The following is a 25,302-nucleotide window of genomic DNA, read 5'->3' on the forward strand; positions in this document are numbered from 1 at the left end:
AAGGGGCCTCCTCCCCAAGACACACTGAATTGGAGCTGTTTAGACATATGGTTCTGGAGGTCGCATTCAGGTAGAAATGTAATGGTAGCTAATGTAACATGTTAGTGGTGCTGATAACACCATCTCTTATCACAACTAAACTACAGCAAACAAGTTCATTCGATAGGGATCCCAGCACACAATATTTCCAAGCTGAGGACCTAATCAATTTTATTGTGGCATACACACAGTAGAAAGGTGGGCAATGTTCAGGAGTCTGGCCCCCATTTTCAGGTAAGTCTCATCTAAGCTTTGGGCACCTTTTCATTGTGTATGTGACACAAATAAAATTGTCCTCATCTGACTAACAGCTTTTCCACTGTGATTTTATCCCCAGCTCATTAACATTTATCTGGGAACTGTTTAGAGATAGACCAAAGAACTTGCTACTCTTGCAGCCAAACTTCAGTGGTTTAGCTTTCCACCCTTGGCACTCAAGCCCGAGTCCTGAACAATTTCCCACTATGCACAATTTCCCTTAACTCAGTGGTTCATTTTTCCACTTGTTTCCTTCAATCCCCTAGTTTTCCAGTGTCTTCCATTCACCTACAACAAATCTTTAAACTGAAATGAAAAACCACATCTTAAAGAATTATTTTCAATCATGTCCAAATAACTATTAACACACATTGATACAGTAAAAAACAAAACACTGAACCTCGAAACAAATGACATTTAATACATTAGTATGACGCGATCAGATGTTGAATATGGCAAACTTCCATTCTTCATGACAATGTGGCTCTGATTTTTTCTTAATTCCAAAATAACCAGAAACCCAGTGCTGAGCTGCTTTACAAGTCAAGGAAAAAAAAGGTTTGACACTGAATGCCCGAGTGACCCGAGTCTAGAGTTGCAACGCTAAACACAATGACTGAATCCATTGAGACAAGACTGGAATATTTTTTATCAACACGTTGCTATGTAGCCAATGTGCCTGTCATCTCCTGACAGCCCCGTTGTTAGCAATGTTGTATGTCAAAAGAAAGAGGGAGAAAAAAAAATGCATGCTTTAATTCCTTAGCAATGCTAGTGAGTGGAGGCTTCGTGCCTTACAAATAAATAGAGCATTTCTTTCTGTCGCAGTTATGCTATTGATTCATGTTGCTGTAGCATGTTGGAAAGAAAACATACAGGATTTGCAAAATAAAAATGCTTTATGACCAAGACAATACTGTTTAGTAACCTTTATCACGTCTATGTGTATCAATGAAAAATTAAATACATTTGCTAAAAATATATGCTAACTCTACAAAACAGTCACTATAAGCATTTAGGTAATACACATATATAATACATATGCAGCTTGAAAACTATTTAGGTGTTAAGACAAAAGGCACATTACAGTCCAAAAATCTGAATTTACAGTATTTTGCACTGCTTAGTAAATGTGGCCATTTATATATGCTTAATAACTGCCTCAAAGTATGTTGCATTACATAAAAGTCAAACTCTTCTCCCCAAACTTCTTGAGGAAATTATTATTGTAGTCTACCAAGTCCTATTTACTGGAATATACAGTCCTACTCATTGTTTGTCCTTTTTCTTACTTGTAGACCTCTGACTGCAACCGTGTACTGTAACTTTAACATCACTTTGGTTAAGGTTATCTTTTTATAGTGCATCTGCATTAGGCAAGTGTTAGACAATGTGTTGATGCACTGTTGAATTTTTACATGTGAACATCATTAGATAGGAATGTGCTTTCAAAGGAAACATATAACTGACTGCTAATAAAAAGCTGTCAGAAGGATAAAACCTAATGATATTCGGTACCATAAGAAGTTTAAACTTGTGATAGCTTGCAGTAGAATGACAAGATACACCTAATTATCCCTCCTAAATAGTTCACTGTATGTAACCTTGATAAAGTGCCAGGAACGGTGTGAAACGCGTCAGAGGACTTTTTTTAAACCTTCATTTGTTTGCTTGGTGCTGCTTAAATATAGTTTTATTTTACCGATTTGCTTCCAGCCCTCATAACAATCATTGCAGCGCCCCGCCATTTTTTCTTCTTTGCTGTTCAATGTATGTATCAGTTCCCTATTTGCAAGTTCATGATTGTAAAAAGCATGTTGAATGTTGAATACTGGATTGATACAATTTAAATTAAAGCAGTTTTTTTTATTTATAACTAGTATTAGTAAATAATATATCATTATTAATGTAATGTTATTTATAATAGCCATACAGTAAAACATTTTGTGAACCTATATAATAAAACATCCATGCTGCACTAAATACATTATTGGGTTTCATGAATAACATTTTACTTCTGCGCTAACACCATTAAGAGTCTTCTTAAGGTTTATGCCAAGTTGAACTTGGCGGGCAATTTTGATGCACTTTCTCCTTTATCTTGCACAATAATTTCTAGTGTTTAACATCTAGTGTTTAACATCTATACACATGGCGCAGTCTATTTTTTGGAGCTAAAACAAAGATATTAAATATTTTTTAATGCTGCTGGCACACATGGAGATATTTCAGGTTAGTACATAGGTTACAATAAGCGCAATTTAAAAGGAGGTTTCCCGGTTCCAATATTGAGCAAAAGAAGCTGTTTGCAATGCTTAGTACACGAGCATCCAAACACTTGCCTGGGAAAATCTGGGGCAATACAGCAGTAATGCTGCAACATTTCTGTGACATTTCTGCAGACAGACTAATGGCCCATCGGATTAACACAGCGGGGGTCCCTGGCAGTCCCATTCAAACTGAAAGAGCCTGCCAGGGACCCCCCTGTGTTAATCCGATGGACCATTAGTCTGTTTGCAGAAATGTCACAGAAATGTTGCAGCATCACTGGGAGATTGCCCCAGATTTTCAAAGGCAAGTGTTTGGATACTCGTTGCTGCAACTGTAGGTCCCCATTGTCTCATCAACTCATAGTACATGAGACAAATCTGGTCCATGGACAATCTGCTTCTATTCATTTCAAGGAAGTTGTTCCAACATCTAAGTGCATTTATTTTTACACTGATCATTTTAGGCAAAGGTACAGTAAAGAACATGATATGACAAAGATTGTACAGCAGGACCCGCTTCTCTGCGCTTCGCTTCTCGGCGATCCGCTGATACGGCGGCACCGAGAAGGGGGCCGCCATGTTCATTTGTAAATCGCGCATGCGCAGAACGGGCGGGTGCGCCCGGCGCACATGCGCAGTCCGCAGGTTGCGCGCGCATACCATAGGTTGCGCACGCATACCATAGGTTGCACATGCGCAGAACGGCAAAAATGCCGATTTGTGCATGCGCAGAAGTGAAAATTGCCGGATCCGCTTTCCGGCGATTTTCACTATACGGCGGGCCTCAGGAACGGAACCCGCCGTATACCTGGGGCCCTGCTGTAATACTGTTTTAACCCCCTTTGAAAACTAATTGGAAAGTAGTGTCTGTCAGTTTTCAAATGAATGACAATGTGGCATGTAAAAATACTTGTACTCTTTAGTAAACCTACCAGTGTGGGGTTTACAACAAAGAAGGTTGTTGTTTTTAGTTTATCTATTTAAAGTGCAGTACTGTAGTTACCTTTTTGTTGTGTCATTTACAAAAACATTAGCTTGGCAAATGTAATAAATTATACCTTATACATGCACTATTGTGACCTGTTTGACATAGGAATGGGTTTGAGTAGGAAGTGCATGCAGTATGTTATTGTTTTTCTAGTGGCTTCCACCTAAGTAATAATGTAATCAGATGTATGCATCACTCTACCTGTCAAACACAGCAACTTGCAAAGGAAGAGGATAGCAGCCGGGTACTTAATACACATTAAGACAAACAAAAGGCAGAAGATAAGGGCATCAAAACAACTCCTATGTCTCTATTTACAATGTTTACAAACTGTTCCAGGACAACTTAAAAAAATATTTGAAATTAGCTATGTTTGTCTTTTTTTCATCCATTTTTGTGATCATCAATATCTAACCTATTTAACATACAGAATCACCGGCATTGTTTGACTTCTTTTGACACACTGTGTTACTTAACCTTTAAGGTACTGTATTGCTCTAGTTTTAACTTTACGCTATTTATGTCTTATTACCCTTGGTGATCAGTAAGTGTATTTGCTTCGGACTGTACATTAAGTGAAAGGAGTTTCTTTTTTTCCCTCCTATCTAGAATATAAAGTCCCTCTTGTAAAAAATAAGATTGACACAAGTGTCAATATTTCATGCTGCTTTCAGGGGGGTCTTGTTATGTTATATATGGCAAAAGGTCTGTTTTAAGAGCAAGCCTGTGATAATACTTTATTTTTTATGACACATTATCCTATGTTCTTGATGTGTGTTTCTCCCCCGCTGAGAAGAATTTACGAGCGTTATTTTGACAAAGCTATGATTCATGTTTTCCAGCCACAGTGGTCTGCTTACCAGTTACACAACTGTCCCCTGAATCAAACACGCTAACCCAAGGGAGCTCAACTCCAGTCCTCAAACACCCCCCTCCGCCCCAACAGGTCAGGTTTTCAGGATATCCCAGCTTCAGCACTGATTGAGCTGGGATTGATTGAGCCGGGATTGATTGAGCCACCTGTGCTGAGGCTGGGATATACTGAAAACCTGACCTATTGGGGGGGGGGAGGGGTTGGGACAGAGGGGGGAGGGGGGGAGGGTAGGAGGGAGGGTTGGGGGGAGGGTTGGGGGGAGGGTTGGGGGGGGAGGGTTGGGGGGAGGGTTGGGGGGGGAGGGTTGGGGGGAGGGTTGGGAGGGGTGGGGGGAGGGGAGGGGGGAGGGTTGGGAGGGGAGGGGGGAGGGGAGGGGTTGGGAGGGGGGAGGGAGGGGAGGGGTTGGGAGGGGTTGGGAGGGGAGGGGGGGTTGAGGTTGGGAGTTGAGCGCCCCTGCACCATCCCTTTTTACCAACAATATAACTCAGGTGGATATATTGTGGTGATGTTTAAAAAGAACAACTAATCTTCAGTTAAAAGGGCTGTTCCTCTGATACTTCATTTTTAGACTACTGACATAACAACATTACAAACTGAAAACTAGTCTTGCACCGTATAAATCTTGCTAATACACTTCAGGTGCAACAATTTCTAATCTTATGTATATTTGTTCCAAAATATATTTTAGATAGCTTGTCCCTCATAGCAAAACAAAACATTGGATGGCGCTCTCTGATATCCCAGTGAATATTAAAGGTGATAATATAGATATCTGATGTAGAAATCCAATTTATAACAAGTGAAAAAAATCCCCAAATCACTACTCACAAGGGAGACGATAAATCAAGCAGTGTCCCAATTCAGTGGCAATGCTGTCTCTGCCATAGAGTCTGGTGCATACACAGAGTGCGCGCATACACAGAGTGTGTGTGTACACACACACACACACACACACACACAAACACACACTCTACAGGAAACCGGAAGAACGAGGGAGGAAGCAGTGATCAGCGGATCAAGTTTTTCTCCAGGTAGAGCCGAGGAGAAGAAGCTAGTGCTGATGAGCTCTAATTGGAGAAAAACTTGATCAGCTGATCACCGCCTCCGCCCTCGTTCTTCCGGCTTCCTTTACCATAGAGAGCCAGTGTGTGTGTGTGCGCGTGCGCGCGTGAGCACTCTGTGTATGCACCAGACTCTATGGCAGAGACAGCATTGCCACTGAATTGGGTCACTGCTTGATTTATCTGCTCCCTTGTGAGTAGTGATTTGGGGATTTTTTTCACTTATTCATTTTTGCACTGCAATATTGCGCTATGTCAATTTCTTTCTTTTTCCTATGGTATTCACCATCGCTCCCCTTAAATTTGGAGAGAATAGCTTGTCCCTCATGCATCAAAGTTTCCTGGGGCAAAACTGGAGCAAACAAACTCCAGCATCATATTTATAACAGTAAAAAATCCCATCGTGTCCCTACAGGTCATTATTTCTTTGACATATCTTGTGCATTTTTTTCTTCTTGTTTTGATACTGTACGTAACCCCATTATGTTGGTGTCTCTTACCTACAGTATGGCTATACTTGTACATTTACAGCACACACACGCACTTACTGTACTTATAACATACTTGGAATACTAGAAAATAGTAAGGATTCTATTTGGAAAATCAGACTTTAGCAGTTACAAAATATAATCCAGTGATGGTCCAGAATGTGTCAGTTTTCGAACGTGTGCGAAAGTTTCACACATCTCTGCAAAGGAGTTAAAAGGCTCTCAGATTTTGAGATTACAGCCATTCTTACATTTGAAATAAGACATTGAAATGAATGTTAATAATTGCTCTTAGTATATTTCATGTGAGCAATCTGTCTGCATTCCAGGAATAATATTTTAGTGGAGTCTCGGTTTGGCAATTACTGACCACAAAACAGGACCAACAGCATGACTACTGCGCTAATCTCTTCTTAACTATTAGGCTATTCGCCTGTGGCTGTCTATCCTTGCCAACTCCTGCCCAACTGTGTGGGTGTTTCACTTTCTCTTTATATTGCCTAACTACTATCTCACTCTGCAGATGTCACTAGATTGTAAATGTTTCATATTATAAAAGGGCTTACACACTGATACCTTGTGTTGAATGGCCATGATACAAGTGTTTACACATACTAGCAAAAGGCAATTATAGGTTTAAGAAACATGGTATGCAATGCTTTATAACCTGCTCCCTTGCATATTGTAGCAATCTGCCAATATTGGCCTACAGCCAAGCACGTTTATATAATCTAATCCAGGGGTGCGCAAACTTTTTAGTCTGCGCCCCCTGCCTGCTCTCCCCCCCTGAGAGCGCCCCGCCACCCTTACCTGTTCGCCGGCGTTTTCTGACTTAATGTGACCCCGGGCAACGCAATGTCATGTGACCCCGTGGTGTCATTTGATGCCGCGTTGCCATGGCGACGCGTCGCCAGAAGCCACCGGAGACCAGGTAAGGGATTTACAGAGGCCTCGCACGCGCTTCCCCAGCATTTAATTTAAATGCTTTGGGGAAGAGTGCGGGGCCCCTGTAAGTGACGCCCCCACCCAAAAAAAATTTCACACCCCAGTTTGCGCACCCCTGATTACCTATTGTAATATGTGCAGATTACTGTAGGTTTGTGTTTGAACTATGTTGTGATACTGCAGTTTATTAATTAGCAGTTTATATACATAGGTCAATGACGTAACAGAAGCTTGTTCAATGTTCTATTTTCTCATTTGGTTTCATTAGTCCAAAGTATTTTAGACAGTTTTTACTGTAATTTCTTCTATATTACTACATCAGTGATAGTATTTTAAGGACCACAAATGGATAGATGGTTAAACTACCATAATGCATTTATAGATATGAATAGTCAATAAAAAGGTCCGCAATCATATTTGTTAAATATTTAAACTCAATAAAATGCTCTGAAGAAAGCCTTTACAGTGAAATTTTGCAGGCACAGGTCCTGTGGAGCTTACAATCTATGTTTTTGGTGCCTGAGGTAAAAAGGGAGATAAAGTGACTTGCCCAAGGTCACAAGGAGCTGACACCGGGAATTGAACCAGGTTACCCTGCTTCAAACTCAGTGCCAGTCAGTGTCTTTACTCACTGAGCCACTCCATATATTGATAAGTGTTGAAGCTTAGGGTAGTTGATTAACATATAATATTTAACTACTAAAATACCAATTATTCTTCATACTCTAGTCAAGCTGCTGGGCCACACTTATGAGCTAATATTCTGTTTGAAATGTTATTCATGCAGTACCACTCATAAGTATGTCTCATTAACATTCTCCCAGCTGCAAAACCAGGGCAAACATCTGCCCCAAATTTATCAACGAAAAATATTCCAATTGGAATCAATGTAATATTTTTCTATGATTTATTTATTTATAAAATGTTTTACCAGGAAGTAATACATTGTGAGTTACCTCTCGTTTTCAAGTCCTGGGCACAGAGTTATGATGACAAATACATGGTTACAAATTCATAGTTGCATGAAGTCAGGCCTGCACAACATACGGCCCGCAATGAGATTTAAAAAAAAAAACTTTAAAAAAATAAATAAATACATTTTTTTAAAAATGGCGGCGATTCCCCGCGGTCCCGGCGCGCATGCGCAGGGCCCGCTCCCCCTCCCTGCTCCCTCCCCCCCCGCTCGCAACGTGGGACGGAGGGGAAAGTCACAGCCAGCTGAGCTCTCCTGCGGCCGCTCCCCCCCTGATCCCAATGTGGATATGTGCAGGGGGGTGATGTGAGGTGCATTGAGGTGAGGTGCATTGAGGTGAGGTGCATTGAGGTGAGGTGCATTGAGGTGAGGTGCATTGAGGTGAGGTGAAGGGGAGGTGAGGTGCAGGGGAGGTGAGGTGCAGGGGAGGTGAGGTGCAGGGAAGGTGAGGTGCAGGGGAGGTGAGGTGCAGGGGAGGTGAGGTGCAGGGGAGGTGAGGTGCAGGGGAGGTGAGGTGCATTGAGGTGAGGTGCAGGGGAGGTGAGTTGCAGGGGAGGTGAGGTGCAGGAGGGGTGATGTGAGGTGCAGGGGGTGAGGTGCAGGGGTGGTGATTGGAGGTGCAGGGGGGGGGGGGTGATTGGAGGTGAATGGGGGGGGGTGATTGGAGGTGCAGGGGGGGGTGATTGGAGGTGCAGGGGGTGATATGGGGTGATTGGAGGTGCAGGGGGGTGATTGGAGGTGCAGGGGGGTTGTTTGGAGGTGCAGGGGGGGTGATTGGAGGTGCAGGGGGGGTGATTGGAGATGCAGGTGCAGGGGGGGGGTGATTGGAGGTGCAGGGGGGGGTGATTGGAGGTGCAGGGGGGGGTGATTGGAGGTGCAGGGGGGTGATTGGAGGTTCAGGAGGGGTGATTGGAGGTGCAGGGGGGGTGATTGGAGGTGCAGGGGGGTGATATGGGGTGATTGGAGGTGCGGGGGGGTCATTGGAGGTGCGGGGGGGTCATTGGAGGTGCAGGGGAGGGTGATTAGAGGTGCAGGGGGGATGATTGGAGGTGCAAGGGGGGAGAATGATGTGAGGTACAGGGGGGGAAAGTGATGTGAGGTGCAGGGGGGGAGAGTGATGTGAGGTGCAGGGAGGGAGAGTGATGTGAGGTGCAGGGGGGGAGAGTGATGTGAGGTGCAGGGGGGGAGAGTGATGTGAGGTGCAGGGGGGGAGAGTGATGTGAGGTGCAGGGGTGGAGAATGATGTGAGGTGCAGGGGGGGAGAAGGATGTGAGGTGCACGGGGGGAGAAGGATGTGAGGTGCAGGGGGGGTGGGATGTGTGTGGTGTGCAGGGGGGTATTGTGTGTTTGATGTGGAGAGGGAGTATTATGTGTGTGGGTGAGGGAGAGAGATGGGGGTATGAGAGATAGATGGGGAGTATCGCAAAGGTTGCTAGTGAGGGGTTCTGGGGGAGATATGAGGATGATGATGAGAGGTGCTGGAGGAGAGGATGATGATGATGATTTTACCCATGCGGCCCCAATTTTTTTTCCTTGGAGCAGTTCGGCCCTTCTCGCTTTACGAGTTGTGCAGGCCTGCATTAAGTGAACAGGGTTATACAGTACATTATATACAAGACATTGCATGAATCTAGTGCAGTATTATTGCGTACTAGTTATGCACTTAAAAGACTTACTGCACTTAATGTGTCAAATCAACAGTGGTTTGACCTGAAATGCTAAACAGTACTTTCACCATGATGATGCTCACATGAACCCCTGTTCTGATCTGGAAGTGGACAGTGGAACCAAGTTATTTGAATACATACTTTCTGATGCGCTGTGCTTGTGACTCTTGCATAATTTTTTTTTTGATCTACAGTACAATCAATGCCGTACGATCATATTTGGGGTGTGTCTGGAATTGTCTTTGATTTGTTGCATATTTTCAGAAGGGTTTAGGTAGAAACCCTTGGTGTACCTGATCAATATACCCTGAAATCAAATATTGATTCTTTATTTCTAAAAGCTTTTTGGTGTGTACATTATAATTTTGTTAATCTGACAGACTTTTACAAATGGTCCCACACTTCTCATTATCAATTTAACTCGAGAAACTTTTATTATTAAGTGATAAGAATATTTCCATTTCAACTTTTTAGATCAAAACTCCCACATCTTCTGTATTTGGGCACTAGTACCTTGACAGCCTTACGTTTTACTTCTAACTAAATGCAGGCATGCATGAAAAATGTCAGGAATATGTCTAGTTCATGTCTGGGTCACGCCAAAATCACTCAAGAATGTTTCTGTCTAGAACAATGTGTGGGAAGAGTGAGACAATTGATATTGTTCTCTGTATCAGTCTAATTATCTGTTTTATGTATGGGTTGCATATTTCACTATTTTGTATTTGTCAATAAAGATTTTTTTCCCCTTAACTTAGGTTATTGTTTTGTGTTTTTGCTAATTTTGTCATGAGGTATTTGACTGTTCGTGGTTGAGGGCGGAAATCTGGTTTTATATTCCAATTAAAAATTGATAACAATACATATAATACTAACAAACTACAGGCACATTTGGAATACTTTCCTTATGGAATTTGGAAAGACTCTAGGGGGCTAATCATACAACATCGGATCCCAGCATTGGCAACATACTGTACATTTTATGGAGCCATAGCTGTAATTGCTGCTTTACTGATGCACAGATGCTACCTAGCAACGTTTTCTATTCTTGAGACTAGACAGAGACCCCAGAGTAGAAGGGAAATCATTTATAGGACTAGAATGAATATATTTGGCATGCTGTTGATAAGGTACTCCAAATAAACTGCTTAACAACACATATCCTCATGGAGATTTTTGAGCTCATTCATGATGATCTGGATCCTTAAACACACATTAGAACATCTATCCCTCCAACTACTGGCTGCAGAGCTTCCTTCTGATAGGATCAGTTGTTGGAGGCTGAGGTCTGTCTCCCAAGACAGGTGTTGATGCAATTAAGTGCAAACATTAGGCAGACATAATTATTAAAACAACATACACAGAAGAAGAAAACTCTTCCCTGTCTAGTAGATTCCTGAGTAGTGAACGCTAGGAAGTATCAACATGAGATATTACTTTCCGTTACATGTACTCAATTCCCATAGTTAACTACTAATTAAATCCAACGTAATTAATACTCTTATTTTACAAATGTATTTACAAGTGAAGTGAACCATAATATGCATCATTAGACTTACACCAAAGTATCTAGTAATAAAGTGTTCTTAGCTTACTAGAGATCTCAAAAATAACTTTTAATAAATTGAGCTACTGAATATATAGTTGCAATAATACTGAGGCCGTCGATGGCGACACGACGGGTGACGTCACCCGTCGCCACCGGCGAAAGTTATATTTCGCCGGGCGTCGTCGTCGCGTAATTCCGGCAATTTGATTGCTTCAAGGGCCGTCATGTGACGCGACAGCCTTTGAAAAATCAAATTTTGCCGGCTACCAGTTTTCGCGACGACTGAGTCGCTCCATCACTTTGTCGCCATTGCGCGCACTATAAACGCACGCGGCGGCAATGCTTTTGTTTTCGGGCGACTATAAGCACGGCCTAACACAGGGAACAGTGAACCCCCCTCGGTGTTGGTTGGTTTAAAATAGGACTATACAACATGTTTAAAAAGATCTAGTTATACAGAGGTACAGTGATAGTATGGGGTCCTGGGTAATTATAATTAATTCAATTCCATTCATTGAGAGTATATCCCCAGGACACATAGATTAACCTATAACTGTACAACAAATACCCCAATCACTCTCGTTCCTGAGATACTCTAATACAGCGGTGCGCCCCCCAGGGGGCGTGAGGCTTTTCTGGGGGGCGTGTTTTTTACAGAGAGAGCGAGGCCTCTGTAAACTTACTTACCCGGCTCCAGTCATGCGTCTCTATGACAACACTGCGTCAAATGACGCCTGTTGCCATGGAGACGTGATGTCAAATGATGCCGTGGGGCATGTGACGTCACATGACCCACAGTGTCATTTGACGCAACATTAGAGGTGAGGGAGGGCGCGACAGGAGCAGAGCAGGTAGGGGGAGTGCAGCGCAGGGAGTTTGCACACCGCTGCTCTAATAATCAGGTTGATGATGCATTACAGGCTGCAAGCTGATGTCCAGATGACAGTCCTTTGGTATAGATAGAGTTCTCAAGCAGAAAACGTGTCTGCACCTCCATTAGATATCAGTGACATCACACTTCACATAGCCTAGTGGCAGATATAGTGTTAGATACAGGAGCTGTAAAGTTTAGACAGAAAGTAGTCAAAGAAAGAAAGTAAGTTGTGAGGAGAAAGCAAGAATGCTGGAGGAGAGGCAGAAAGAATTGATAACATCATAAGGTGTTAAACCACAAACATGAACCTCATTCTGAGAGTACCCCTATTGCCCCACCCTCTCCCAACACTGCCCACAATTTTCAATTTGTCCCAGTATCTGAAGGGAAGATTACACAAGCGCTCCTCAAATTAAAACTAAGCAGCCAATGTGGACTTGACATACTACAATCTAAGTTCCTAAGACTTGGTGCCCCAGCCATTGCCAAACCAATTGTTTCCATAGTCAACTCTATTCTGTCTGCAGGCCATATCCTTAAGACCTGGAAAACTGCCAGAGTTGTCCCAATCTTCAAAAGGGGGGACAAAAACACTGTCTCAAACTACAGGCCAATCTCACTTCTCCCAATTCTATCCAAAGTCATGGAAAAATGTGTTCACTCCCAATTAAGCGATTACTATACCAAGACAAATTTCCCTAGACAATTCTAATCTGTCTTTCACCCCAAACACTCCATGGTAACTACCCTGCTAAAAGTTTGCAATGAGATCCAGTGTGGAATGGAACTGGGACAACTCACTGGTGCAATATTCCTAGGTTTTGCAAAGGCTTTTGACACAGTTGATCATCTTATCTTGCTTAACAAACTCCAGTGCTCTGGAATAGGGAAGCATGCTTTAAACTATTTTCATTCCTACTTATCAGGTAGATCCCAACATTTTATCAATTGCGTGTTGAGGCAGAGGTATATAAATGATAGTCCCACCAACCACAAACCATACCCCTGACGAAGAGGCACACGCCTTGAAACGCGTAGGGTGGTTCTGGTTGGTTAGGGCACTGTGTGGGAGTGTCAGAGGCAGGCTCTGTGGAAGAAGGAGAACTCGAGGAGCCATTGATCGCGTAACATAATTCCCCCTGCTCCTCCTGATCTGCTTGTGGTGCCGGAGCTCTGAGGCCAGTGACGTCATTACGTGGGAACGTAGTGACGCATTAACACAGCGACGCGGCACCCCACGTGGTGCGGATGCACTCTGCACTTGGAGGAACCTGTACCAGCAGGGCAGACCTGACGGACGCGTCAGTGGAGGCGGACAGGATTACACAGATGTAACTTATGCTGAGATACCCCAAGAGTGTTCATATTCAGTGCTCTCATTGCACTGACATTTTGTAAGTGCAATTTTATCTTTTCTTGCCAAGTAAAACTAACATACTACACTATGAGGTGTGCACTTTTTTCTTGTTTTTCTCTATTCTAGATACCAACATGTGTCTATCTCAGGCTCTAATTCCAACCTTTTGGATATCACCTGTGGTGTCCTGCAAGGCTCTGTTCCGGACCCTACTCTTCTCAGTGTTCATCAATGATCTTCTTACAGCTTGTAAGGGATCTTCAATACACATGTATGTAGAGGACACAATCTTACATACACACAGCCCTTGCCTTTCCGACCTTGAACACATACTTCAATCTGGCTTTTTGAGACTTTAAAATTGGTTTTCCGAAAACAAATAGTTTTTAAACACTGACAAGACTGCAACAATGGTATTTAGGACCAAGGCTACATTTTTAAAGCTTCCAATGACTGAACTCCAGATAAGAACCAACACTAATACCACCCTAGCTCCTGTTACTGGTTTTAAATACTTCAGCATATGGTTTGACTCCCATTTAACATTTGGGATGCACTCTGACATCCAAATCCTATGCCACACTATGTGTACTTTATAGGAACAAATCCTCCCTAAGGCCTTGCCCCCGCTGCCTACTACAGTGTCCGCTGTGGCGGACGCTGCGCGCACAAGAGCCCTCCCCGCAATGGCACCGGGCCCGCTGCGAGGGGGGGCCGCAGCGCTCGCGCGAGAGCTACTCCTGCTCTCAATAGAATTGAGAGCAGGACTCGCGTCGAGCGATTAGGCACGCCCCCCGGCGGTTCAGCCAATGAGGGCGAACCTGCCGGGTGACGTCATGGCCGCGCCCCCATCACTCCTCCGCCACGCCCCCCCCGGTCTCTGCTCCTGCAGTGAGCTGCAGACCGGGGAATCGGCTGAACGCGCCGCCAAAAGCGTGGGCGCGCGTTACAGCGTCGTGACCGGGGCATTAGCCTAAGTCTGCTGGTCAGAAAGCGTATCGCACAGCACATGCTAATGCCAATTATCGACTATGGGAACAAAGCCCACCTTAGCAAACTTGATAACCTCTACAATTCAAAATGCCGTTTTGTTCTCAAATGCAACTACAACACACATCACTGCGAAATGCTCAAAGAACTAGATTGGTCATCACTTGAGTCTAGGTGCAAAGTTAATCTTTCTTGTCTTGCCTTCTAATACTTTCTGGGCAAACTACTTGTCAATCTGAACAAGCTCCTAACCCCAACCACATGCAGCACTTATCATCTGAGATCTGACTCCAAAAGACTGTTCATGGTCCCAAGGTTCAGTAAAGTATCCGGCTGCTCCTCCTTCTCTTACCGTGCACCCAAAACTGGAACAACCTACCGGAGACTCTCACAGCCAACACCATTCTAAGTTCTTTCAAAACTAAAGCGGTCTCACATTTTAATCTGGTCTGTAACTGTTACATAAGCCTATAATATATATTATCTCTAACTGTGCATGCAATGTCTTGTATATAATGTATACCCTGTTCACTTAATGTAACTATGTATTTGTAACCATGTATTTGTCATCATAACTCTGTGCTCCAGGACATACTTGAAAACGAGAGGTAACTCTCAATGTATTACTTCCTGGTAAAACATTTTACAAATAAATAATGAAAAAGATGCAATGGAGAGAGAAAAGGAGGGAAGAGAGAAAATGAGGGAAGAGAGATGAGTTGCTGGAGATAGAGAGATGAAGTGGGAGAGAGAGAGTAAGTGGGGAAAGGAAAAAGTCAAACCTGTCATTATTTTGCAGAGGGCATGGTTAGTGCGTGAAACGCTCATGGGCTGAGCCCTATTATATATAAAATAAATATATATTAATTTTCTCAATAGAAAATTGAGCTTCAACCAATTTATGGGCGTGGCTTTGTGTTTTGTTATTCCTTTCTGTCATTTTCCCTATTGTCTTATGGTCAGCGGACGCTGTAGTAGGCAGCGGGGGCAAGGCCTTAGACTCCTCTGCGCTGAGAAATTCTGCAAATATAAAGGGGGAAAAACAAACCATTGCACAGTAACCTCTACAAAATGAATTATTTCATTCTGCAGATTGCTACTTACAACAGGTAAGTAGTAATCGGGCATAAGGAATGTCTTTTAACTTTCCGATGAATAGTTGAGGAATCACTGGTTCTCACGGGGTCACCCAATCACTGATTTCCACAGATACTCCAGATCACAGTAACCATAAAATGCATAAAGTAGACATAGTACGGTACCAAAAAGAACATTTATTTAAAAACGCAAGACCACAAGAATTGCACTCACATAGTAAAGAAAAAATAAAAGTGGCACTAGTCCTATTAATGAGGTGCAATCAATAAAGTCCCGCAGCTGGTGTCCCAGGAGGTAATTCAAACTCCTCCTTATATAAGATTTGTTGAAAATAAAGTTGTCCTCCAGCGCGTGGTCTTATTGCTCTTTTCTTCCTTATGTAGACAAAAAGACAACAACAAAATCACCACACACAAGTGGTATAATAGGCGTCGACACTCAGTATCTTAATCTATAGATAAGTAGAGAACTTGACACTTGCCTGTGTGTTTGTTCACTCACATAGTGGCTGGTCGCGTTATTACAAAATGTTGTCCGCAGATTGGGTATTCTTCAGCTCAGCGCTTTTAGCTGAGGTCGAATCCACACACCTCACTACTCCTCGCGACCATGACTCCAACTGGGATCCTCCCCCAATGACGTCACCACCGCGCTGTTTGCTCTTCTCCACTGCTGGCTGGACACACGCAAAACAAGCTCCACCCTACGCATTTCGTGACACGGCACGTTACTTCCTCAGGGGTAATGGAGCTCTACTGTCCGTGATTGCTATATATAGCCTCAAAAAGTTTTAACCCCTCCACTCCCCCGTTGTAATAATTAGGAGAATAAACTGGGGTTTAACACTAAAAAATCAACACAATACATAACAAGTGTTGAATCAGTGTAGAAAACAGAGATATCCATCACACCAAGCATAGAGGATTATATAAACCTAATGTTGCTCATTTAAAGCAACCTGAGATATAATGCTTGTTGGATAGGTAAATCAACCGTTATTCCACACAGAAAACATAACCAACATAACATCTACCAAATGGTAAAAAACTATTTCAACTGACTTAAAAGATAATTGCATAAAAAATTAATTAACAAATTAAAAATACTGTATAATACTGCACAGCATACATAGTGGAAAATCTGGATCCCATTTTCTATAGATAGGGACCTATAAACTGTTTTTTTTAGGAAGAAAGCTAAATAAAATTCAATATTCAGACCTCCAGGGGCCAGAGTTCTCAGAGTATAGATCCAAAAATTCTCACATCTTGATATCAAATGTATTCTATCACATCCCCTCCAATTAGGTTTAGGACAGTTGATTCCTCTACAGATCAGGCCCTCTGATTTTTGATTGTGTCTAATTTTAAATTGGTTGGAGACACTATGTGTCACCAACCCTTTTTTAATATTATAGGCATGTCCTGCCAGCCTTCTTTTCAGGGGTCTTCTGGGTTCTTCCTACATATTGGAGCCCGCAAGGGCATTCCAATAGGTATATAATGAACTCACTTCTACAATTAATAAAATAATCTATCTCAAATGTTCTTCCGGTAATGTTAGATTTAAAATTCTTACATTTCACACTATGTTTGCAACCAATGCAATTTGAACATATATAATAGCCTTTTAGATCATTTAGCCATGTATTGTATTGTATTATATGTCTTTATTTATATAGCGCCATTAATGTACATAGCGCTTCACAGTAGTAATACATGTGGTGATCAAATAAATAACAGAGCATGGGAATAAGTGCTTTAGACATAAAAGTAACATTAAGGAAGAGGTATCCCTGCCCCAAGGAGCTTACAGTCTAATTGTGTAGTGTTTTTGTCTTTTATAGTGCTAATAGGGCAACTTTGAGCCAAAGTAAATTTCACATTTTGTGCCCTTTTGAAAATAATCTGGTGACGTTCAGGTAAAATAGACCTCAATTGTTTATTTCCCCGTAGTATATCCCAGTATTAATTAAACACTTTTGTAATTTTTGGGGCCATTGCATTGTATTGCGTAATGAATGAAACAAAATTGGCTCCATCTATTCCATTTTAAATTTGTTCTTACTTTCCATATTAATAAGTGAAGAAAGTGTGGTGGAGCACTGCCTAAGACAATAAAGGGCTGGAGGCTGGTAGAATAAAATTAAAAATGCTTTAATCTAAGGCATAAGTAGACATGAGCTACAAAAAACGGGTCCTCTAATGCGTTTCACGCCGTGCCGCTTTGTCAAATTTGTTTCTATAGCACCCTTTTCTACAAATAGAGGTAATTCTAAAAAGTCTATTGAAACTTTATTGCTGTTGAATGTAAATTGAAAATTCCAATCATTAGCATTGAGATAATCCTTAAAATTGGCTAGATCTTCTTCGCTACCCCTCCAGACACATAGCACGCCATCAATATAGCATTTCCATAGCACCAGGTTCACAATGGGTTGTGGGACCAGATGGGATCACCCTCCCAAATTCCCATAAAGATATTAGCATAGGTTGGTGCGAACCTGGTCCCATGGCCGTGCCTCATGTCTGGAGGAAAAACATATTATCATAACAAAAATAGTTATGAGTCAATATACATCTGATGCCATCTAGCACAAAAGATTTCAAATTATCATTTATATTGATATCGTGAACTAAAATTCTGTATGCTTGGATAGGTAAATCAACCGTCATTCCACACAGAAAACATAACCAACATAACATCTACCAAATGGTAAAAAACAATTTCAAATTGACTTAAAAGATAATTGCATAAAAAAATAATTAACAAATTAAAAATACTGTATAACACTGCACAGAAAACATAGTGGAAAATCTGGATCCCATTCTCTATACTTGTTATGTATAGTGTTGATTTTTTTAATGTTAAACCCCAGTTTATTCTCCTAATTATTACAACGGGGGAGTGGAGGGGTTAAAACATTTTGAGGCTACATATAGCAATCACGGACAGTAGAGCTCCATTACCCCTGAGGAAGTGACGTGCTGTGTCACGAAATGTGTAGGGTGGAGCTTGTTTTACTTGTGTCCATGTAATACACACTAGATGGCGCTCAATATCTAAAACACAGTGCAATAAAATCTTAATATTTACACTTAGTGGAAAAATGTGAAAATAATAAACACAAAAAAGGTAAAGACACTCAAACCCTTAGACGGACTGTTTCAGGGTCCACACGAAGCACAGGTAAGAAAAAACCAGGGGAGCGTTGATACCTTTAAAAAGAAAAAAAGAAAAAAAGCAAACATAGTGCAAACTGTAGCAATATGTAAATGGAGCTCCCATGCGGGCACCACAGACTAAGGCAAATGCCAGACCAAGGTGTCACAGTAAGAACTATATGGAGGAGATAATCTTGAGAAAGAGATGCACACGTGCAAAATAGAAGTAAAATCACACAGTTTATCCAAAATGATAAAAGTGGAGACAAAGCCGTCTGCTAGAACGGCGAAACGCGTTGAGCGTGACCCTATTGATCGAGAGGGAGAGATTGCCTGGAATCCCATGTAGCTGCTTTCCTACCGGCGGCGTAACCGGAAGTGACGTGACGGCCCCAAGACCGGAAGACCGGAAGTGACGAGACGGCTCCAGGCTGCGGTGTATCGTGGCGGTTTGCTGTTGCAGAGACGCGGTGATGTGATCTTGCGATCACCAACGTCAATGCTGTTTTCCCACTGGGATTCTGTAAGCCTCCACTTTTATCATTTTGGATAAACTGTGTGATTTTACTTCTATTTTGCACTTGTGCATCTCTTTCTCAAGATTATCTCCTCCATATAGTTCTTACTGTGACACCTTGGTCTGGCATTTGCCTTAGTCTATGGTGCCCGCATGGGAGCTCCATTTACATATTGCTACAGTTTGCACTATGTTTGCTTTTTTCCTTTTTTTCTTTTTAAAGGTATCAACGCTCCCCTGGTTTTTTCTTACCTTTACTTGTGTCCAGTCAGCAGTGGAGAAGAGCAGACAGCGCGGTGGTGACGTCATTGGGGGAGGATCCCAATTGGAGTGTGGACGCGAGGAGTAGTGAGGTGTGTGGATCTGACCCCAGCTACCAGCGCTCGGCTCAAGAATACCCAAGCTGCGGACGACATTTTGTAATAACGCGACAAGACCAGCTACTATGCGAGTGCAATTCTTGTGGTCTTGTGTTTTTAAACAAATGTTCTTTTTGGTACCGTACTAGGTCTATTTTATGCATTTTATGGTTACTGTGATCTGGAGTATCTGTGGAAATCAGTGATTCGGTGACACCATGGGAACCAGTGATTCATCAAATCTTCATCGGAAAGTTAAAAGACATTCCTTATGCCCGATTACTACTTACCTGTTGTAAGTAGCCATCTGTAGAGTGACATAATTCATTTTGTAGAGGTTATTGCACAATGGTTTGTTTTTTTCCTTTATATTTGCAGAATTTCTCAGCGCAGAGGAGTCTAAGAGGGACCAGCGATTCCAAGTGAAAGTGAAAGACTGACATTATCTCTGTGGTCTAGGACTGGTATCTGGTTCTCTGTGTTCGCGCCAAGGACAATTGTTTCTCATGTTTACCTTGTTGTTTTATGCAAGTCATTGGATAGACTTGCTATGCGTCTCTGGCTGCCACTCTATATTGTATTACACTAAGTACATCTAGAGTCCACACCCTCTTTTTGGTTTTCACTCACCTTTGGGTCCAATTAATATATTATTACATCAATTACTTAGTTTAATTTACACTTGGTATATTCACTTTTATTATTGGTATACAAGTAATTATTACTAGTTACACTATTAGTATTGTTTCCTGTCACATAAGATTTTGTATTAGGTAGAGTGCTTTTTCTATGCAAGCTCCTTAGGGTTTGTTTGTCAATTTTGCAAAATGTGTTTGTGTCTGTCTTCACTTGGTCCTAAACTAATAGTGTAGAAAAAAAAGATGGATCTACGCTACTAATGTCTAAAGGGGTTAAAAAATGTATTTTTTGTTTTAGTTGGCGGAATAATTTTGTGTGTTATAATGGTGACACAATTTTGATATGTTTTGTCATCGAAACTTTGTTTTTCTTTATTCTTGTAGTATTTAGTGTAGCATATTAAATGTTTTAAGGTTTTACAATAGTTTGATTAATAAAAAATAAATAATAATGTCTCCATTTCCTTGTGTACAATTGTGGAAGACTACTGGAAATAGTTTGCAGACCCTGTCTTTATACAGGAAAGTTTAGGGGAACAATACAGTCAATATATATCAAACCTAAATGGCAACATTATCAAATAAAAAGTTACATGTGACAATAATAGGGTGATACGTATATTTAGTGTTAAACCCGAAGTAACATATTACATACAAATCTGAAGAACAAGGTGATGGAAGATATCCAATGTGATGATAATGCTTTAGAGCAGGGGTGCACAAACTGGGGCGCGGGCAGTTGCAGAGGCCCCACGGCATTTAAATGAAATGCCGGGAGATCACGTGAGGCCTCTGCAACTTCACTTTACCTTGTCTTTGGCGATGCGTCACCATGGCTACGCGGCGTCATTTCACGCTGAAGACAAGGAAGGAGGGGGTAGCGAGCCGAGGAGGAGAGCATGCAGGGGGACGCAGAGGGAAAAGTTGGTATGATGTATAAGGAAAAGCGATGAGATGAAAGCAGGAAAAATATAGGGGGCAATCTATAAACAATTGTTTTTTTTTTATTTAAAAAGGAGTTGAAACAATACATTGGACAAAATCAAGTTCTCACCTGAAATCATTGACATATATAATGACGTATTTTGGTGGGTCATTATTCTTTTTCTTATTATTGGCTTGTGCTTTCTTATTTTCTGTAATAATAATAATAATAGCATGTTCTTGTATAGTGCTGCTAATTGTACGCCGCGCTTTACAGAGACATTTTGCAGGCACAGGTCCCTGCCCCGTGGAGCTTACAATCTATGTTTTTGGTACACTGTACGTTTTCATATTCATACATATGAACATATGAGCCTTTACACTTGTTTGTGTCTACTTGCAATTGTCTTTTGCGCTGGGAAAAACTTGATGCATTTATGATGCACAAAAGTGACGTAAACCTGACGTTTAATATCACATATTAAATATGACATCTGAAATTAAACCCGAGTGCTAATTATAATACCCACTTGACGTAAAAATGTGTAGTTTGTTGTTTTTGAGGTCATGAATCAAAAGCTTCTAAAAAACGATTTAAACTCACAAGGATTATAAAAAAGCTCACTGTCCATGATTTTAGCAGTTTTCATAATAATAATAAAAATAATAATAATAATAATAATAATAATGTATAGACATCAACTGTTACAAAAAGCTGTTTTGCTTTTAGGTTGACAATAAGGGACTTAAGTGAATGCTGCTTATCCTAGTACAGTGTTAAGATGTGTACAGTTTGCAGTTTGCGCACCAAACTGTAACTATGTGTCTTTCTGTACTTCAATCCAATCCATCATATTTGATATACAATAAAGGTGTAATCTCATCAAGGGCAATTTAGAGGTAAACAAATTAAATTCTAAATTTGTGAGAGCCTCATTGCAAAAAAAAATAAAAATTCTTCCCCAAAATAAAACCTCAAAATCTACTGACAATTTCAGTTTTAAAGTTGCAGACCAAGCAATATCCTTCATGTGTTTTTTTTTTAAATAAATAAATCAGTTCTGTACTATGAGAAAATACTTATAGCATTTTTGTTGTTTAATAAAGCACTCTGAAAGACAATTTTAATGTATTATTATGTAACAAACATTTTTTGTTTCTATAGTAACCATTTACAAAGTCATATCCCCTTCCTCTTCTGAAACAGGCTCTGGCACACCCTTTTTGAACCCTGTTCTCTCTCTAGCAGTGCAACAATTGTATCTATGAACTGCCTGATCACATTATCTTCCCCAAAGAATTTTGCATCGTGAAAAGCAGGAATCAGGCGTTATACAGCTATGAACCAGTCAAATTACTAATTTCAAGGTGCACAGAATAAGGTCATCTTTATTACCACAAAATCTTTATCCCTAAAAGCTTATTATTATTATTATTATTATCAAAATAAAACAAATGAACACAAACCAAAACAATAGCTACTGAGGTCCCTGCTCGTGATATCTTACAATCTGGGGACTTAGGCCTCGGCCAGGTGCCCCGCTGGCGTGCTGAGGCGCGCTGAGGCTCAGGGAAAGCGGGTGCTTTCCCTGGCCTTGAGGGTGCTTTCCCTGCGCGCCGTCAGGGGGCAGGCTGGGGGCGGGCCAGTGACGTCACGGAGCTGGTTCGCCCTCATTGAGCGAACCGCTCACGTGACCGGCCTTGCGCTCCGGCAAGCGGGGACATTTTTAATTTCCCTAAGACCTACGCTTCTGCACGCTTGCGGAAGCGTAGGCGAGCCCCTACTAAAGCCGCTCTAATTGCGACTGTAGGGGCTCAGTACTGAGCGGAAGCGCGCCTCAGCGTGCCTCCGCCAGCAAGCAAGTACCTTGGCCGAGGCCTTAGGCACAGTTAAAGCTGCAGTTCAAGCAATATCCTACATGTGTGTGTGTTTTTTTTTAAAATAAATCAGTTCTCTACTACATTATGTGAAAATACTTGTAGCATTATAAAAAAATAAAACAATTTTAAAGACTTTTTAATATATTCTAATGTAACAAGCATTTTTGTTCCTATAGCAACCATTTACAAATCACATCCCCTTCCCCTTCTGAAACAGCATCACCTTTTTGAGACCTGCCCTCTCTAGCAATGAACCAATTAAATATAGTGCCTGGCTGGTCACATGATCTTCCTCACAAAGCTTTGGCTATCAGTTCAGCAGAAGAGCACCCAGGATGCATTTAATGAACCCCGAGCCGAATCTTCTGCGATCGATTACAGGACAATGGATCTATCAGCAACTTAGCTAATTACTTGTCAGTGTGTAGATTTTATTGAGGCACATATTGAATGAAATTCTTTTATATATATTTTAAAAACGACAGCTTGAACTGCAGCTTTAAAAAAAAAAAGGTATAAGTAGCTGTTCATTATAAGACTGAGTATGATTGTGTTTTTTTGGCTAACGTCCTTTTTGATACTACACATGATATAATGGAACTGAGACGTACATTGAGACCTAAGGCCTCGGACTTGGTCAAAAATACCGTGTTGAGGTGCGCTGAGGGGAAACATTATCCCTATCAGCGCGGCTTTAGACGGCGCTTCCGCAGGCGTGCGGAGGCATGTGGAATTTCAGCCGACAGATCAATTTTACTTTTCCCGCTGAGGGAAGCGCAGGGCTGGTCATGTGACTGCTAGAAGCTAATGGCAGTCCGTAACGTGGCGCTGTGATGTGGCGCCCTAGCCCCGCCTCCCGCCCGGCTCCCACCCGGAACACAAGCGCGCTCGCTGACGCTCATGCAGGGACACGAAAAATCTCCTGCTTTAGCAGGAGAGCATGAGCGTCAGCGCTGCCCAGCGCTCTTCATATCACCATGTCCCAGGCCTAAAAGTGCCAAGTTTTTTTCACATTTCTATTTAAATGAGCCCTACTTTGTCCTTTAGTACAGGTGAGGGTGTCAGGACTATTTGCTATGGACAAAGAATACAGTAGCTTGCCAAAATACAGTTACTCATGTGAACTATTACTTAGTTGTCCATATTAACTTGTTACAGGACAACACAGGGTAGGATTGCTTTAATAGGATTTGTTATTGTATACCTAGCCTTATGGAAATGACTTTAGTTTTTTTTTACCCAAAGATTTAGTAACATGTTCAGTAGACTTAGATGGATAGATCCACAGAGCTCAGTTAAATCTGGCTTGCTAACATGATGTTAGCTAAATTGGTAACGTCTGTTAGTTTCCCTGAGTCTAATGGGTATCCACAAAGCTACATATATGCAATAGCAATGGCCGTTGGTGATCTCATTAGCATAAGCTGAACGCCATAAGCCTGTCTTACTCAAATTTGGCATTACTACCATCAAGACCCTGAATAGGTGTTTAATTAAAGTAGAAAAAGAGAAGACAGGAGTAAAAGAATCAATAACGATCGTTAAATCAGACCTTACTGTGGTCTTACACTTATCCAGACCGGTCGAGGACATTTAGGCATGTCCGTTTCACCGTGACCAAATGACCACCGGCACTTTGCCGTGACTCATCCTGCCGCCGGGACCTGTTGCCACGACCGCTTTGCCACTAAGGTGAAGTGCCTAAGCTTAAACCTTACCCAAAAAAAACCTACCCTAACCCCTTACCCTAAACACCCCTACCCTAACCAGTGAAACCCCTAAAGTTAATCCTCTACACTAACCGCTAAAACCCCTAAAATTAATCCCCTACCCTAATTTCTAGATCCACTAAAACTACCCATACCCTAACCACTAAAACCCTTAAAACGAACTCCATACCCTAACTGCTAAAGCGTTCCTTCTCCTAGAAGCGGCCGTAGAGGAGGTTCCAGTGGTGAATTAGCTGCGGCAGAGGGTCCCTCTGTGGCCGAACACTGGCGGTCATTTAGTCACGGTGAAATGGGCTCGACCAAGTGTCCCATTCCGGATCCAGACCTATCTCAGGGTCAAGTTTAGCTATGTCCTAACTAACGTTAAATCCTTGTGTTAACTAAAGCTGAGCTCTGTGGATATGTGTAGTGAGAGGGAACACCTCTTTTGCATATGAGTAGAACTAACATCGGTTATAGTAACGCAAGGGATCCTTACGGCTGAAAAAAGCACTTAGCGCATCGTTACTGAGCTCTGAAGATCCCTGTTCGCACTTCAATTATTACCGGAGCTCTGTGGATCTACCCCTAAGTGTGTTAACTGGATACCATGTAATGTTCCAAAAAGTCATTTAACAAACAAGAAATCACAAAAATGCTTCTGGGCTACTGAATATAT

General features: G+C 41.8%; 1 protein-coding gene across 1 annotated transcript in view; it reads left to right on the plus strand.

Moving 5' to 3' along the window:
- Positions 1-25,302, plus strand: part of ANOS1 (anosmin 1) — a 208,049-nt gene that overhangs the window by 27,071 nt on the left and 155,676 nt on the right. The gene's annotated exons all lie outside the window — the stretch shown is intronic.

Source organism: Ascaphus truei, chromosome 3 (genome assembly GCF_040206685.1).
Source record: "Ascaphus truei isolate aAscTru1 chromosome 3, aAscTru1.hap1, whole genome shotgun sequence".
Lineage (NCBI taxonomy): Eukaryota > Metazoa > Chordata > Amphibia > Anura > Ascaphidae > Ascaphus > Ascaphus truei.